This window comes from Musa acuminata, unplaced genomic scaffold (genome assembly GCF_036884655.1).
Source record: "Musa acuminata AAA Group cultivar baxijiao unplaced genomic scaffold, Cavendish_Baxijiao_AAA HiC_scaffold_1109, whole genome shotgun sequence".
NCBI lineage: Eukaryota > Viridiplantae > Streptophyta > Magnoliopsida > Zingiberales > Musaceae > Musa > Musa acuminata.
The window spans coordinates 91357-110357 of NW_027021322.1; positions in this window are offsets into that span (position 1 = coordinate 91357).

A 19001-nucleotide genomic window follows, 5' to 3' on the forward strand; every position below is an offset into this window, starting at 1 on the left:
TTTATGGATGTCGTCAATGATTTAAAAGCACTTGGTAGAAGTGTTGTATCTCGGATTTTGATGATTAAGTCAATTGTCATTTGTTATCTAATCCATATGTTGAGATAAATGTGCAGGATTAACTACGATGAATGTAAGACATGCAGCAAGAGTTGAGCTGGAGTCAAAGACTATGATCACATTGGGAGTTCGAGAGCTCGACGGAAGTCCGGACGGTCGTCGGAGGTTCTGCGGGAACAAATCCGAGAAGTTCAGGAGCTTGCCAAAAGAAGCTCGTCGGAACTCGCCAAGTGGATCGTCGCAAGTCTAGGAGTTTGTCGGAAGTCAGTAGGAGCATAGCCAGAGGTTCATCGGATGTTCGCCGGAAGTTCGTCGGAAGCTCGCCAAAAGAAGCAATTGACGCACCAGAGCAAACTGTAGTAAATATCTTAAGAATTGTCGTAGTTAGCATATAGATTAAGTTAGGAATGAGAGGTGATCCCATTAACTTAATCTGGGGGTAATTAGGCCCTTGACAGACTCAAATTGGGCCGAATAGATCAACCCATTCGGATCAGAATTCCTACTAGGCGGTGGCACCGCCTAGGAGAGTGTCTCCTAGGAAAGCTGGGCGGTTCAACCGCCCCAAGCAGGCGGTGGCACCACCTAGGCTCAGTCTCCGAGCAAGACTGAGCGGTGCAACCGCCCCAGGCAAGCGGTGGCACCGCTAGGGCTTAGTCTCCAAGCGAGATTGGGCGGTGCAACCGCCCCTGTCAGGGGGTGGCACCGCCTAGAAGCTCAGTCTCCGAGCTGCTAGGTGGTTGTACCACCCCAGTTAGGAGGTGGTACCGTCAGGACCTCGGAAATCCGAGAAAAGACATTTTTGAGCTCCAAATTCAAACTAGTTTGGAGCCTGTATATACCCCACCCTTTCTTGCATAAAAGGGCATCGAAAATCCAATCTTACTCTGTGATTTTTAGAGCTCAAAAGTATTGTAAAGGCTAGAAGTTCTCCTCCCTCTTTTTCCAATTTTTGATCTTTCAAGAGAGGAGAGAAAAGTTTGTAAGGGTTGTCTCCTAAGCGAATCAAAAGGAGTGAAACTGTAAAAGGGTGGTTGGCCTTCGCCTATTGAAGGAAGGCCTCTAGTGGACGTCGGTGACCTCGTTGGTGGAGGAAGCCAAAAGTGGATGTAGGTCAAGATTGACCGAACCACTCTAAATATCGATTTGCATTTACTTTGATCATTTTATCTTTACTGCAAACCTCCTCAATAGCTTACTACCTTCTGCTCTTTTATGAACTCACTTTTAAGTTAAGTTTCCGAAAATGGTTTTACGTCGAAAATCGGTTTTATCGTATGAACATCATATTTCAGTTTGCGCTTACATTCCGATTTCTATCTTAACTACAAACTTCTTGCCTTACTTTACTTCAAATACATTTCCGTAAGCTTTCAAAGTTGTTATCTGCATGAAATGACTTTTACGTCGGAATCGGATTTCAACGTAGAAATGCAGTTTTAATCGTCGAAAGTTTTCCGCTGCACTAATTCACCCCCCCGCCCCCACCCCCCCCCCTCTTAGTGCTCTTGATCCTAACAATTGGTATCAGAGCGGGGTTAACTCTCAAACGGATTAAAACCCAAGAGAGATGGCATACGCCGGAAACCAAGATGGCCACTCTATTACACGTCCACCCATGTTCAATGGGACGGACTACACCTATTGGAAGACCCGAATGAGGATCTTCCTTATTTCAATGGATTTTGAACTTTGGAATCTTGTCGAAAATGGATTTTCAAAGTCTTCTCTTCCAATGATCGATTGGAATGAATTGGAGAAGAAGACTTTCGCTCTTAATGCAAAGGCTATGAATGCCTTATTTTGTGCGCTTAATAAAAATGAGTTCAATCGTGTTTCGATTTGTGAAACCGCGTTTGATATTTGACATACACTCAAAGTGACTCACGAAGGCACAAGTAGAGTGAAAGAGTCAAAAATCAATCTTTTGATACACTCTTTTGAACTTTTCCGAATAAAATCGAGTGAGACTATTGGCGACATGTAAACCCGTTTCACGGATGTCGTCAATGGTCTAAAAGGACTCGGCAAAAGTTTTTCGGATTTTGAGCTCGTAAATAAGATTCTAAGATCCCTTCCTAAGAGTTGGGACCCTAAAGTCACTGCTATTCAAGAAGCTAAAGATTTAAACAACTTTCCTCTTAAAGAACTAATCGGGTCATTAATGACCTATGAAATGACTTGCAAGGCTTATGAAGAGCAAGAAGACATCCTTCCAAAGAACAGGAAGGATATGACACTTAAAACTTTAGATGACCACTTCAGAGAAAACTCAAGTGATGAGAACTGTGATGATGACATGACACTTCTAACAAGGAAATTCAAAAAATTCATTAAGAGAAACAAGTTTAAAAGTGACACAAAAAATAAACTTGAACCCAAAAAGGACCAAGTTATTTGTTACGAATGCAAAAAGCCGGGATACTACAAAAGTGATTGTCCCCAAGCCAAGAAGAGAACATCAAAGAAGAAGGCACTTAAAGCAAAGTGGGACGACTCGAGTGCGTCCGAAGAAGATGAGTCCAACACCAAGCAAGTTGCTCATTACGCCTTAATGGCCTTCCATGACTTATTTGATAAATACAAAACAATTAATAGAAAATATAAATTACTGAAAAATAAGCATGATAGTCTTGTTAGCAATTTTGATAAATTAAAAACTAAATATCGCGATAGTTTAGCTAAATGTGAAAAATACCATGATCTAGAAACTCTCCAAAAGGAAAACTTGCTACTTAAGGACACATTGAAGAAATTCAAGGTTGGTAGCAAGTCTTTAAACATGATCCTTGCAAACAAGGGTCACGTTCCCAAAAGAAGTGGAATCGGATTTGTGAGAAGTCATCACTAAAATCCAACCACTTTCATAAAAGACACTATCTTACATGTTCAACACCAAAGCAAATGCAACTTTTGTTACAAACATGGACATATAACGTATCATTATCCATTCAAGAAAATTAGTCCGAACAAACTGATTTGGATTCCTAAAGGAACCATGATAAACTATATGCAACATAATAAACAATGTAGATCAGTTTTTTAGGCACCCAAAAGTAAATGGGTACCAAAAAATTATCCTTTCTTGTAGAGACATTCACCATCACAAGCTAAGAGCAAGAGATGGTACCTTGATAGTGGATGCTCATAGCATATGACCGGAGATCCATCTCAATTCTCTAAGCTCACTAGCATAGACGAAGGCTATGTCACCTTCGGAGACAACAACAAGGGTAAAATCATTGGCAAAGGAACTATAGGTAACAAATCTAACTTCTTTATTGACGATGTTTTGTTAGTTGATGATTTAAAACATAACCTCTTAAGTATTAGTCAATTATGTGATAAAGGATATATCGTCAAATTCGAATCTAATGCTTGCATCATTGAAAAATCACACCAAAACACATCTATGATTGCATTAAAACAGAATAACATATACATCATTGACATCAATGATCGTTGCAATTAAATGTGTTTCTCAGTTTTGAATGAGGATGCTTGGCTTTGGCATAGGAGATTAGGTCATGCTAGCATGAAACTAATCACTCAAATATCATCCAAAAAACTTGTACAAGGAATTCCTCATATCAAGTTCATCAAAGATAATGTGTGTGATGCTTGTCAATTAGGAAAACAAACTAAGAGTAGTTTCAAATCTAAGAATCAAATAAGCACCTCTAGGCCCTTACAATTGATCCATATGGATTTGTTCGGACTAATCTCTACATCAAGCCTAGGAGGTAGCAAATACGTCTTTGTCATTGTAGATGACTATAGTAGATACACATGGACTTACTTCTTGAAACACAAAAATGAATGCTTTAAATATTTCACTAAGTTTTGTAAACTTGTTCAAAATGAAATGGGTTTTATGATTTCATCAATTCAAAGTGATCACGGTGGAGAATTTCAAAACCATGATTTCCAAGAATTTTGTGAATCTAATGGATACAACCACAACTTCTCTACTCCAAGAAATCCTCAACAAAATGGAGTAGTAGAAAGAAAGAATAGAAATTTATAAGAAACGACAAGAACTATGTTAAAAGAACATAGCCTACCCAGATACTTTTGGGTCGAAGCCGTAAACACTGCATGCTATATTTTGAATAGAGTTCTAGTAAGACCCATACTCACTAAAACTCCCTATGAGTTGTGGAAAAATAAAAAACCTAATGTTTCATGTTTTAAAGTTTTTGGGTGTAAGTGTTTTATCTTGAACGAAAAAGATGCCTTAGGAAAATTTGATGCTAAATCCGATGATAGAATTTTTCTTGGTTATTCTTCAGTTTCTAAAGCTTTTCGTATCTTCAATAAAAGAACTTTAATTATAGAAGAATTCATTCATGTTGTTTTCAATGAGGCTTCTGAAATCAAGGAAAATAATTTTGATGATGATGTTAATTTTAATTCTTTGAATTTAAATGAAACCCCTTCTCCAACTAGCAACTTGGATGCATCCACTTCCAAAACACCCTTACCCAGGGATTGGAAGTATGTAGATGCTCATCCTAAGGAGCTAATCCTAGGAGACACATCTAAGGGGGTTCAAACATGTTCTTCTCTTAAAAATTTCTATGCCAACGCCACTTTTTTCTCCCAAATTGAACCTAAATGTATTGACAAAGCCATGAAAGATGATTCATGGATTATCGCAATGCAAGATGAGTTAAATCAAATTGAGAGAAATGAGATGTAGAAGCTTGTTCCTAGGCCAAATGACCATTTAGTTATTGGTACTAAATGAGTCTTTAGAAACAAGCAAGATGAATCTGGTATCATGGATAGAAACAAGGCTAGATTAGTGGCCAAAGGTTTCAACCAAGAAGAAGGTATCGATTACGAAGAAACCTTCGCTCCTTTGGCTAGATTAAAAGTCATAAGGATGCTCATTGTCTATGCTAGTAATAACAATTTTAAGTTGTTTCAAATGGATGTTAAAAGCACTTTTCTTAATGGCTTTATTTATGAAGAAGTTTATGTTGAACAACCCCCCGGATTTGAAAATAAAAGCCTCCCTAATCATGTATTTAAATTAACTGAAGCTCTCTATGGTTTAAAACAAGCCCCAAGGGCTTGGTATGATAGATTAAGTACTTTTCTTACTGAAAATAATTTCACAAAAGGCAAGGTCGATATCACATTGTTTATCAAAAATTTTGAAAATAATTCTCATTGTTCAAATTTATGTTGATGATATTATCTTCGGTTCTACGAATGAATCTCTTTGTGAATCTTTTACTAAAATCATGAGTCTCAAATTTGAAATGAGTTTGATGGGAGAATTAACCTTTTTCTTAGGCTTACAAATTAAGCAACTAAGCAATGACATCTTTATTAGTCAAACTAAATATGCCTTAGATTTGCTAAAAAGATTTAATATGAATAGCTCAAAAGCTATTAACACTCCTATGACCACATCCACTAAGTTAGAAGTTGATGAAAGTGGAGAAAGCTTCGATCAAAAAACTTATAGGGGTATGATAGGAAGTTTACTTTACCTCACTGCAACTAGACCAGATATCATGTTCAGTGTAGGACTTTGTGCTAGGTTTCAATCGAACCCTAAGATATCTCATTTTAAAGTGGTTAAAAGAATACTTAGATATCTTAAAAGTACCACAAATCTAGGATTATGGTATCTAAAATCCAAGAATTTTGAGTTAATTACATATGCTGATGCAGATTTTGCTGGGTGTAGATTAGATAGAAATAGCACATCAGAATCATGTCAATTTTTGGGACATTCCCTTGTTTCCTAGTCATTTAAGAAACAAAACTCGGTTGCACTATCAACAACCGAAGCTGAGTATATTACAGCTAGTGCATGCTGTGCACAAGTTGTATGGATGAAAAACACCTTAGAAGATTATAAAGTCCATCTTAAAAACATTCCCATTAAATGTGATAACACAAGTGCAATATGTTTAACAAAGAATCTCATTCAACACTCAAGAACAAAACATATTGATATTAGACATCACTTCATATGAGATCATGTCACTAATCATGATGTAATCATAGAGTTCATTGATACTAAGCATCAACTAGCTGATATATTTTACAAAACCTCTAAGCGAAGAATAATTTGATTTCATTAGAAGAGAATTAGGAATGTTACTGTGTCCGAATGCATAAACTTGTTAAAATTATTTTTCGGACTTTATTGATTGAATAATCAAATCACTTGATTGCCATTACATGCCTAAAATTACATGTTGGAAATTATGTTTTTTGGATACAAAAATTTCCATAACAATGAGCATGTGTTGTCTTCATGATTGTATTTAAAAATCTATAGTATTGTCTTATCCGAATGCATGAAAGTGTTAATTTTATTTTCGGATTCTCTTAACTAGTGGTATCCTAACAATCGGATTTTTGAGAAATGGATTTGATAAAATGATTCCTGCATGTAAATTCCATTTTGAAATATGGATGATAGTGTTTTTACTTGTAAGGATTTGTTTCACATACATATATTGATCCTTATAAAAATGAAATATGATTTAATCTCTCATCGATTTTAACTTTATTCAAAGTAAACTCACAAATAGCTAGTATCACAAATAACCTTCCTCCTTCATGCAAAAAGATAATAACAAATGAAAAGGAAGAAGTATTAAAAGTTATCTCCATGTCATGTTTTCCTTGAGATGTTTGCATAATTGGTATCCTATAACTCACTATTGGAAAATGACATGAACCTAGTTATGGCATGAATAAAACTGCACTTATGCTTAAAAATTATTTATATCATTTTTCTTTTTGTTGATGATAAAGGGGGAGAGATATATGCATTGATGCTATGATTATGCCATGCTTGCATCATCGAAAATATATGAATCAATGATAACTATGATTGTCATATTTGCATTATGCCATGTTCGTATCATATTAAGATATCAAGAACTTGCATCGTAATTTTACATGTTGATATCTTATATTGAACTACTACAATCATTCATATTTGAAATGTAAAACTTCAGAATGGATGTCAAGTCTTGACATCATTTTCCATAAGATACATCATGATAGGAATCATGATGGGAGTAATTGATAAGGTTAAGAGTTCTTAACTTATCAATAAGTATATTGATTTCAAAGGCCATGAATTCAAGAATGACTTATCTCAAGTATGACATATAGATAGGGGGAGTTAAGGTTAACTCTGTTATCAATTGATTGTCATCATCAAAAAGGGGGAGATTATTGTATCTCAGATTTTGATGATGAAGTCAATTATCATTTCTTATCTAATCCATATGTTGAGATAAGAGTGCAGAATTAACTACGATGAAAGTAAGACATGCAGCAGGAGTTGAACCGGAGTCAAAGACTATGGTCACGTTGGGAGTTCGAGAGCTTGACAGAAGTCTGGACGGTCGTTAGAGGTTCTATGAGAACAAATCCAAGAAGTCCAAGAGCTTGCCAAAAGAAGCTCATCGGAACTCGCCAAGTGGATCGTCGCAAGTCCAGGAGTTTGCTGGAAGTACATCGGAGCATCACCGGAAGTTAGTCGGATGTTCGACGGAAGTTCGTCGGAAGCTCGCCGGAAGAAGCGATTGACGCAACGGAGCAAGCTGTAGTAAATGTCTTAAGAATTATTTTAGTTAGCATGTAGATTAAGTTAGGAATGAGAGGTGATCCCATTAACTTAATCTGGGGGCAATTGGGCCCTTGACAGACCCAAATTGGGCCGAATGGATCAATCCATTCGGACTAGAATTCCTACTAGGCGGGGGCAACGCCAGGGTCGGCGGTGACATCGCCCAGGAGAGGGTCTCCCAGGAATGGTGGGCAGTGCAACCGCCCCAAGCAAGCGGTGGCACCGCCTGGGCTTAGTTTCCGAGCGAGACTAGGCGATGCAACCGCTCCTGACAAGTAGTGGCACCGACAGGGCTCAATCTCCGAGCGAGACTAGGCTGTGCAACTGCCCCAGGCAGGCGGTGGCACCGCCAGGGCTCAGTCTCCGAGCGAGACTGGGCGATGCAACCGCCCTTGTCAAGCGGTGGCACAGCCCAAAAGCTCAATGTCCGAGCTGCCAAGCGGTTGTACCGTGCTAGTTAGGAGGTGGTACCGCTAGGACCCTGAAAATCCGGGAAAAGACATTTTTGAGCTCCAAATTCAAACTAGTTTGGGGCATATATATACCCCACCCTTTCCTGCATGAAAGGGCACCGAAAATCCAATCTTACTATGTGATTTTTAGAGCTCAAAAGTGTTGTAAAGGCTACAAGTTCTCCTCCCTCTTTTTTCAAGTTTTGATCTTTCAAGAGAGGAGAGAAAAGTTTGTAAAAGTTTGAAGTAATGATGTTTTTTGAGTGATTTATGCCTTATTGATCTTGATGATTTTTATGATGATAAATCTTGCACTTTCATTTTAAACATTAGTATATATATTTTGATTTAGCATAAGAAAAAAAGACAAAGGCATGCTTGTATGAAACAAACTAAATAGAGGAAACCTTTCTCATTGAAAAATTTCTCTATTTTATTAATTTTTAAAAAAGGAGATTAATGAATCCATTTGTATTATTTTTAGGAATCTCTTGGATTTTGATTTGATGATTTGATGTTTAAAAATTGAATAATTTTTTATCCAAATCATGATCTTGATTCATTGATACTTATAAATTAAGATTTATTATGAATCAAGATTTTTCATTAATCGTTCTCCTACGATTCTACTTGATATTTTTTAAAGAAGAGATTTACAATATGAATCATGTCTTTTGGTATTCAAGTGATTTTATCCTTCATGACATGATTTATTTGTATTTATGGCTTGAAATGTTTTGGAATGATGCATGCAACACTATGATTTTTCCCTTAGATAAAAATGCATGCAATACTATAATTTTTGAAATAATGTGAAAATCAATAATTATCATTTTCTAAAATAATACTCTAGAATGATGATTTGGAATCATGCATGTAATGATGATTTTATATGTTATATACATGATGATTTGGTATTATGCATGCAATAATTTAACTTGTAATAATGATGCATGCAATGATAAAATATTCATGATAAAATAATTGTTTTGACATTCATGACTTGAATTTTCATCTATGCTCTTTACCTTTGTCATAATTTAAAAATTGATGTAAAGGGTCTTCCCTTCTTTTTGACAATGACAAAGGGGGAGCAAAACTTGGTAGAAGGCAAATTTGCTAGCTTGCATAATTCGAAAAGAGACAAACTTGCTAGCTTGCTAATCTCAAAAAGGAAGCAAGAAGTGCTATCTTGCAAATCTCAAGAGAAGCAATGTTTACCAAGTTACACATTTCAAAAAGATGCAAAATAGTCCATCTTGCATATCTCAAAAGATGTAAAATTTTGCTAACTTTTTTATGTGTAAAATTTTAACTTGCATACTATAAATTTGTATACCAAAAGTGCTATCTTGCCTATCTCAAGAAGCAAAAATGCTAAACTTACACATCTAGCAAAAGTTACAAACTTGTATAATTCTAAATTTTTGCTAGCTTGCATGATGATAAAAATGGATATTATGTTTTTCATGCAATGTACTGAATTTATATCTTAAACACATGATAGTTGGAACTTCTCCTTTTTGTTGATGACAAAGGGGGAGAAGTATGTTGATATCATGCATGATATGATCATGACATGTTGCTTAGATTTTTGAATCTAAGAGTTTCTATCAATATGGCATATTGATAGGGGGAGTTTGGTCAAACTCTGAGAGTTAAGGTTAACTCCATCGTTGGTTGGTTGTCATTATCAAAAAGGGGGAGATTGTTGAATCTCAGATTTTGATGATGAAACCAATCAATATGTGTTTATGTTTTATTCTGTGTTTTAAGTGACACAGGATGCTTCGATTATGATGAGATAATTAAAGCAGGAAAAATCATGTTGGCTGGAGGAACATGTTAGAAGATTGGACGTCGGGTCGATGGATTGGTCGACGTATCAACAAAAGATTTCAGACCGTGGATTCGGTCATCGAGCCAAGAAAAGTGGGTATTGCACCAAGGATATCGAAGTTGTGGAGTCAATTGGCCGATTGGGCAATAGGCTGCAAGAGAGGACGATGCATCGAAGAATTGGATGAAGCGTCGAAGGACCAATGACATGCCGGACAACTTAATTAATGCTTAGTATTAATTGTCTAGATCGAAGTGTGTTTTACATATGCAAGATTAACTACGATAGCAAGGCATGAAGCAAAATGAAGTCCCAAAGTCAAAGACGTGACTTTGTTGGGAGTTCGAGAGTTCGTCGAAAGTCCAGAAGTTCGTCGAAATTTCTGGTGGAACCAACCGAGAAGTCTCGGAGCTTGCTAGAGAAGCTCATCGGAACTCGCTAAGAAGATCTTCGTGAAGTATAGGAGCTTGCTAGGAGTCTGCCAGAACATTATTGAGAGATCATCGGAAGTTCGTCGGAAGAATAGACTTATGGACTTGTTTAGCTCAGATTATGTCTTAGGAATTGTAGTTAGCACATAAATGAGCTTGGATTTGGGCTAACCCAATTAAGGGCTAGCTAGGCCCATGTAAGAACTATGTTGGGCCCAATAAGAAACCCAAACAATGCCCTAAGAAGTCTCATCATCGTGGCACAGTCTTCAAGACTGTGTCAAGCGGTGGTACCGCTAGTTTGGGCGGTTGTACCGCCCCTGGCAGGGTGTCAATCGGTGGTACCACTAGTCTGGGCAGTGGTACCGGCCAAGGCAGTGTTAGCCAGACTGACATTGGGCGGTGGTACCACCCAACGCAAGTGGTGGTACCACCCGTGCCCGGGAAACCCGGGATGGAAAAGTTTTAGGCTCCAAGTTTTAATCAACATAAAGCCTATAAATACCCCTCTTATCCCTAGTTAAAGCATACAAGAACAAAGAGCAAAAAAGGAAAGAAAAGCTGTAGAAATCACTTTAGAAATTTCCTCCTCCACTCTAAGTTTAGAATTCTATAAGAGGAGTGTAAGTGCTTGTAAGGGTTGTCTCCTAAACCCGTGAAAAGGAGAAGAGGGGTGTAAGAAAGAGTTGATATTCGCCTATTAAAGGAAGACCTCTAGTGGACATCGGTGACCTTATCAGAGGAGGAAGCCAAAAGTGGATGTAGGTCAAGATTGACCGAACCACTCTAAATCTTGGTTTGTATTTACATTCTGCTCTTTATCTTATCTGCAAACTACCTCCATTGCTTTACATCAACTATACTTCCATTTTGATCTTAAGTTAAAGTTCTTTACAAAACATCTTTTATGTCGGAATCGGTTTTCAATGTATGAGAGATTTAACGAAGTTGACATTTTTATCTGCTGCACTAATTCATCCCCCCTCTTAGTGCCGACCCTGATCCTAATAGTCGCAATCTCCACCGTCATCTACTACCGTCGATCAAATCAATCTAGTGCCGTCACCTCCAATTGCATTAGAGATTTGGTATTCTCCTATCACCAATACCTTTTGCTGCTACAATTTTCCATTCAAAATACTAAGAAGAAGTCTTTTTATCTATATTGTGCTACGAATTTCTTTCGTCATAAAAGTTATCATCTTTACGAACGAAGGATTGCTATAGAAAATTTCAGCCATATATTGTTGCCTTTAACCGATCTATTTGCTAAATTTTTTGAATGAAATTTCTTATACACTTCATAGATCATCTTGGCATCCATTTGAGATTGATCTATTGAGGAATTCATCTCTAAAACGTTCTTGTGTTGTTGTAAACTTTTGTCGCAAACCGTTGGAATTTTTCGATGAGAATTTTGCTATCGTAGCTTGCATTGATTTCCTTATTGTTATACTGCCAAAATCTTCTTGATCAAAATTTTCATCATTGTTGTCATCTAAACTGAGATTTTGCTATTAAATTCCCTTAAATCTCTTGGTTTTTGCTAGAAATTTCTGTTGGAAAATCTTTGGGGGGGCATCACATGCGCAATAGAAGAATAGAAAACAAAATCCCCTATTCCCAAAGAGATGTTCGTCGTCATGCAAAGATTGGTACACAAAAATATATGAAACTTAAAACTGCATATAGAATAGATTGTGTTATCTAGGGAGATTGTATATCCCTAAACCCTTGCAGATCTCTAGGAGAGGGCGAAGGACGTCAAGCGCCCTCCTCTATAGTAGTGATCCACATAGTAGGACTACAACAATGCTCTTCAAAACTTTAGGCCTGGTTTGAGGTGGAGAGGGGGAGGAGAATAGGAGAGGCAAGCAAAAGCTCTAGCCTATGAACCATTGAATCCCTCCTATTTATAAAGGTCCCCTATCATTCTTAACCCTAATGGATCCTCCCCTATTGGGTATTGGATATTCATCCAACTACTCAAGCCTCTTAGATTAGTGGATCTCTATCCAATAATCTCTCATGGGCTTTTATTGGATCTCTTCCATGGGATCCAATAATTTAGGGGCTTATTGGATATCCAATAAGATAGGGGCTCGAGCAGATATCTCATATCCGAACCTTTACTCATCGCAATACCTACCATATGTGTGTGACCCTCTAAGCCCAATATCGAGTTAGCTGTGAGTCATACATGTCAGAACTCCTATTGGCTTAGTGAATTATTATTTCCATAATAATTCACTTGACTCATCGACTACGGACGTACTAGGCCACTATGCCATAGTCCCTAGACTATATAGGGGAATCCAATCCATTGGACCTATCTATCCTCAGTTCCCATGTACCTATAGTCCCTCATCCATCTAATATCCTAAAAATCGTTTACCGAGCATGGTGCTGTCAGACCCATACGATTTCTACTAGAGTCTTGTTCTAATCGGATTTTCCTAGAGAACTCTTTCTCTCTCAATTCAAATGACCCTGGCCATGGATTTGTCTAACCAAAAATACATGGGATATTCCTCTCATGACATCGAGAGTGGATGATCTTCTATCGACAATCAATAGCCCTCGTAAGATTGACTATCGCTCCCGATAACCAACTGTACTAGATCTAGGATATCCAAATCTATAAGTTCGGTATCAAATAATGGAGTACTCATGTTGAATCTCGGATTTTGATAATGAAATCAATTGGTAAATTATTTGATCTAATTTATGTGTTGAGATAAGTGTGTAGGATTAACTACTATAGCAGTAAGGCGTAAAGCAGATGATGGGCTGGAGTCGAAGACTCGGACGATATACCAGGAGCTCACCGAGAGTTCATCATGAGACCACCGGAAGCATGTTAGAAGACTCGCCGAAAGCTCGTCGGAAGCTCACCGGAAGACTCACCGAAAAGTTCGCTAGAAGATCGCCGAATGAAAAATCAATGTACCGGACCATGCTTGCCTTAATTATAGTTAGAACGATAATTATAGTTGATTTGGGAGGTAATTCCATCAATTATGTTAGGGGCCAACTGGGCTTAGAGTTGGGCTGGTTTGGGCCAGAGTCAAGGCCCAACTAGGATGCTGAATTCCTGGCCGATAGTGGCACCGCTTGGAAAGCAACACTCTAGGTGGTTTGGGCGGTGGTACCGCCCAAACTAGGCAGTGGTACCCCCTGCAGTTATTGTTGCCAACGGTGGTACCGCCCTTGTCAAGCGGTCATACCGCCAGAGCTCGGTCTCCAAGCTCTATCAAGCGGTGGTACCACCCAGACTGAGTGGTAGTACTACTCAGTGTCAGGTGTCAGGCGGTGGTACCGCCAGTACCCTGGAAATCCAAGATGAGACACTTTTTGGCTCTATTTTTTAAAGTCATTGGGGCCTATAAATACCGCACCCTTTTCATCATGAAAAGGCACCAAAGTGTGATTATAATCTTGAGTTATTGGGGTGTAAAAGTGTTGTAAACAAGTGCTAGAGTTCTCCTCCTCCCTTTCTAAATTTTGAGATTATTCAAGAGACGTGTGAGACTTGTAAGGGTTCTCTCCTAAACCCGAGAAAAGGAGAAAGTACTATAAAGAGGTATTCAATCTTTACCTATTGAAGGAAGGCCTTTAGTGGATGTCGGAGACCTTATCGGAGGAGGAATCTGAAAGTGGAAGTAGGTCATGTTGAATCTCGGATTTTAATGATGAAGTCAATTGTCATTTGTTATCTAATCTATGTGTTGAGATAAGTGTGCAGGATTAACTACGATGAGAGTAAGACAAGCAGCAGGTGTTGCGCCGGAGTCAAGATCATGATCACGTTGGGAGTTCGAGAGTTCGACGGAAGTTCGGACGGTCGTCGGAGGTTCAGCGAGAACAGATCCGAGAAGTCCAGAAGCTTGCCAAGCGAAGCTCGTCGGAACTCACCAAGTGGATCGTCGCAAAGTCCAGGAGTATGCCGGATGTCCGCAGAAGGATCACCGAGGGTTTATCGGATGATCGACGGAAGTTCGCCGGAAACTCGCCAGAAGAAGCGATTGACGCATCGGAGCATAGCTGCAGAAGTTGTCTTAGAGTTAATCGTAGTTAGCACGATGATTAAGCTTGAAAATGGGAGGTGATCCCATTAGCTTAATCTTGGGGCAATTGGGCCCCTGAAAAGATTCAAATTGGGCCGAATGGAGCGAACCATTCGGACCCTGATTGCACCAGGCGGTGCAACCGCCTAGGCCAGGAGGTGCAACCGCCAGGGCTGCGAGACTGGGCGGTGCAACCGCCCCAGCCAGGCGGTGCAACCGCCTAGGCCATGTCTTCCAGCGGGACTGGGCGGTGCAACCGCCCCAGCCAAGAGGTGCAACCGCCCAGGGCTCAGTCTTCGAGCTAGACTGGGCGGTGCAACCTCCTCTGTCAAGAGGTAGCACCGCCAGAGCTCAAGTTTCGAGCTCTAGCAGAGAGGTGCATCAGCCTGAGCTCAGTTTCGAGCTCTGCCAGGTGATGCAACCACCGAGCTCAGTCTTCGAGCTCTACCAGGCGGTGCAACCACCGAGCTCAGTCTTCGAGCTCTGGCAGAGAGGTGCAATCGCCTGAGCTCAGTCTTCGAGCTCTGCCAGGCGGTGCCACCTCTCCAGTCAAGAGGTGCAACCGCCTGATCCCGGAATTCCGGGATTTGATCGTTTTGAGCTCCAAATTTGAATTGGGTTGGGGCCTATAAATACCCCACCCATTCAACACTGAAAGGATACAGATCCACACCGAATTCTTGATCTTTTCAGTGATTCTAAGAGCTCAAATTTGTGTAAAGTCCTAAAGTTCTCCTCCTTCTGTTCTTCAAGTCTTGAGTTGTAAAGTGAGGAGAGAAAGGATCTGTAAAGGTTGTCTCCTGAGCCTGTCAAAAGGAGAGAAACTGTAAAAGGGCAGTTAGCCTTCGCCCATTGAAGGAAGGCAGCTAGTTGACGTCGGTGACCTCGTCGGAGGAGGAAGCCAAAAGTGGAGTAGGTCAAGACGGACCGAACCACTCTAAATCTCTGGTTTGCTTTTACCTTGAGCACTTTATCATTACTGCAAACCTCCTACATTGCTACTGCCCTCTGCGCCTTTACGAACGAGTTTCTAAGCTCTGATCTTTCAGAATCTGCATTCGTACGTAAATCGTGTTTTCGTACGATCTTCACACTGCAGTTTACGCTTACATTCGGATTCCATTTATAACTGCAAATTGCTTCCTACGAAAAATGCTTTTCAAGGTTCAAAACTGCTTTTAGACGCAAGACTACATTTAGACGTAAAATTACGTTTAGACGTAAAACTGCGTTTAGACGCAAAACTGCGTTTAGACGTAAAACTGCGTTTAGACGTAAAACTGCGTTTAGACGCAAAACTGCGTTTAGACGTAAAACTGCGTTTAGACGTAAAACTACGTTTAGACGTAAAACTGCGTTTGGACGTAAAACTGAGTTTAGACGCAAACTGCGTTTAGACGCAAACTGCGCTTAGACACAAAACTGCGCTTAGACGCAAACTGCACTGTGATTCTGCTTTTATATCGAAATCGTTTTTATCGGACGAACGCAGCTTTCGTTTATAAATTGCTGTAAGATTTCCGCTGCACTAATTCACCCCCCCCCCCCTCTTAGTGCTCTAGATCCTAACAGGTCACCTTGACCGAACCACTCTAAATTTTGGTTTGCTTTTCATTTATGAAATTTACCTTACTGCAAATCTCCTTAATCTTCTCTTACACTTTTATGAAAGCTTTCAAGTTCAACTTCTCTCCGAAACAGATTGAATCAAAACCATTTTCATCGGAATCGATTTTAAATGAAACGAACAATTTTCTAAAATCGTAAAAGTTTTTCGCTACACTAATTCACCCCCCCTCTTAGTGTCGCTCATGACCCTAACATCATACAAGACATCCTTGGTAGCTCAAGTTTAAAGACCAGATACACCACTAGGACTATAGAATTGTTATTTAACAATAAGGTATCATTAACCATCTAGTATTCCGTAAGCAGATCAATCGGTGAACTCATTCTCCAATGAGCACCTGTATTGTATTCCTAGTGTCACCACATGAGCAGCTATGAGACCAATTGCATCCATCATATGGAAGGATATATAGCACACCAATCTGTCTAGTTATCTCGATATCCCTCTCGAGTAACCTATGACCAGGATTATTTAGGATCTATATTTAAACGCGAATCAGTCTCATTATCGTGATCTCATCACGATCCGATTCCCATTGGATAGATCCAAGGACATCACAATATATATATGCATATATGTAATAGTCAATATAAAGTGATAAATGTCAAAATATAATAAGCAAAACGACTGCATGTCAAGTCACACATGCCATCACTCACGTGATTGGCTTGCTGGGCACCTATGACTAGCAATTTCATCATGAAACTGATGTTTCTTCGACGATAATTCTGCTCTTACAAAATAGCCTACATACACCCATCCATCAACCCTTTTGGCCACCACTTCTCTTAACCGATACATGTCTTTAACCCGACAACAAAAGAGAGATATTAACATTATAGATTTGGAGGCATATACTATGACATCTGAGGAGGCATTTAATGCTAAATTCGAAGCCTTCGAGACTCGAATGGAGGATAAGATTCAGACTCTCTCTACCGAACTTAGTTTGGGGCAACCACTAAATCCGAAGAAATCACATCTAGGAGAGAGCTCCGACTGAAGAGATGACTTCTAGGCGAGGGGAGGCTCTATGACCAATCCCTACTATCTACACATGAGAGTGGACTTCCCTAGATTGGAAGAAGAAGTCCCGATTGGTTAGATCTTGCATGCGGAGCGATATTTTCGATACCACAAAACCGTGGACGCATCTATGGTGGAAATTATGGCTATACATCTTGAAAGGGATGTCATATATTGGTTTGAGTAGTTTGAACACACTCATGGAGTCCTCTCATAGCAACAATTCAAAAAAGGACTACTGATCCGCTTCGGACCAACTGATTACAAGAACATTGACGGACAACTAGCAAAGATCCGACAAACCTCCACCATTCAAGAGTACCAAACTAAGTTTGAAATGTTATATAATTAAACTCATGATTATTCTGAAAAACAACTATTGGGGATTTTTATTGAGGGCTTGAAGTTGGATATCCAGGGAGAAGTTAAAGCGCGACAACCGTACATGTTTATGGCATCCATCTCTTTCGCACAACTTCAAAAGAAGTGATTATACCATGAAGCCCAGAGGAATAGGGTCACTCCCCGATCAGCAATACTGAAGCCCTCAGCCCCCCCTCCCCCCCCCACCCTATTGTCTATTAGGAACGAGTTGGCACTAAGAGGGGGGGTGAATTAGTGTAGCGGTAAAAATTACGTCGGTTCAAAATCTCATTACGAATAAACCTGTTTCAGAAGATGTTAACTTGAAAGCATATGGAAGAGTATAGTGGATGTAAAGCAAGTAAAGAATGCCAGTTTGTAGTAAATGTAAATTGCAAGAAGTAAATGCAAACCGAGTTATAGTGGTTCGGTCATCGTGACCTACATCCACTTCACTGATTCCTCTTCCATCGAGGCCATCGGCATCCACTAACGATCTTTCTTTAATAAGCAAAGATAAACCTCCTTCTTATAACTCTATTCTCCTTTTGCAGGCTTAGGGGAGAACCTTTACACCCTCTTTTTATAAAGCTTCCCTCACACTCTCCCTTAGAACGGTCTCTAAACTTTAGGAGGAGGGACTCTATAAATTAAAATGGTTTTCAACTCTAGAAACTTAGAGTTTTTGTTCTCTTTTCTTGCTACTCTATGTAGGTATAGCTGGGGTATTTATTGACCCCAAATGGCTTCAAATCTTGGAGCCAAAATTCAAATCCCCAAAATTTCGAGGTACAAGCAATACCTCCGCCTGCACTGGGTAGTACCACCGCCTGCAGCCCGACACTGGGTGGTACCACCGCCCAGTCTAGTGGTACCATAACCTAAAAGATTGTATATGGGTGGTACCACTGCCCAGACTGGTAGTACCACCGCCTAACACAGTCTCGGAGACTGTGCCACGACGGTGCCACTTGTTGGGTCACTATTTAGGCCTTTCACTTGGCCTAACACAGCCCAAACTTGGGCCCAACTAACCTTTAATTGGGTTGACCCAATTTCTTCCTAATTATATGCTAACTATGAAATTTAAGGCACACAATAAGCAAAATAAGTCCGGTAAGTCTATGTTTCTTTCGGCGAACTTCCGACGATCTCTTGACATTGTTCCAAAGGACTCTCGGCAAGCTCCTGGACATCACAATGATCCTCTTAGTGAGTTCAAATAAGCTTCTTTGGCAAGCTCCTAGACTTCTTGATCAATTCCATTAGAACTTCTGACAAACGTCCGGACTTCTGACGAACTCTCGAACTCCTAACGAAATCTTGTTCTTGACTCCCGGACTTCAATTTGCTTTATGCCTTGATCGCTATTATAGTTAATCTTATACAATTAAAATATACTTTGATCATAGATAATTATTACAAAGCTTGAATCATGTTATCAAGCATGTCATTGGTTCATCCACACTTAGTCCGATTCTTCGGCGCATCGTCCTCTCTTGCGCCCTATTGCCCAATCG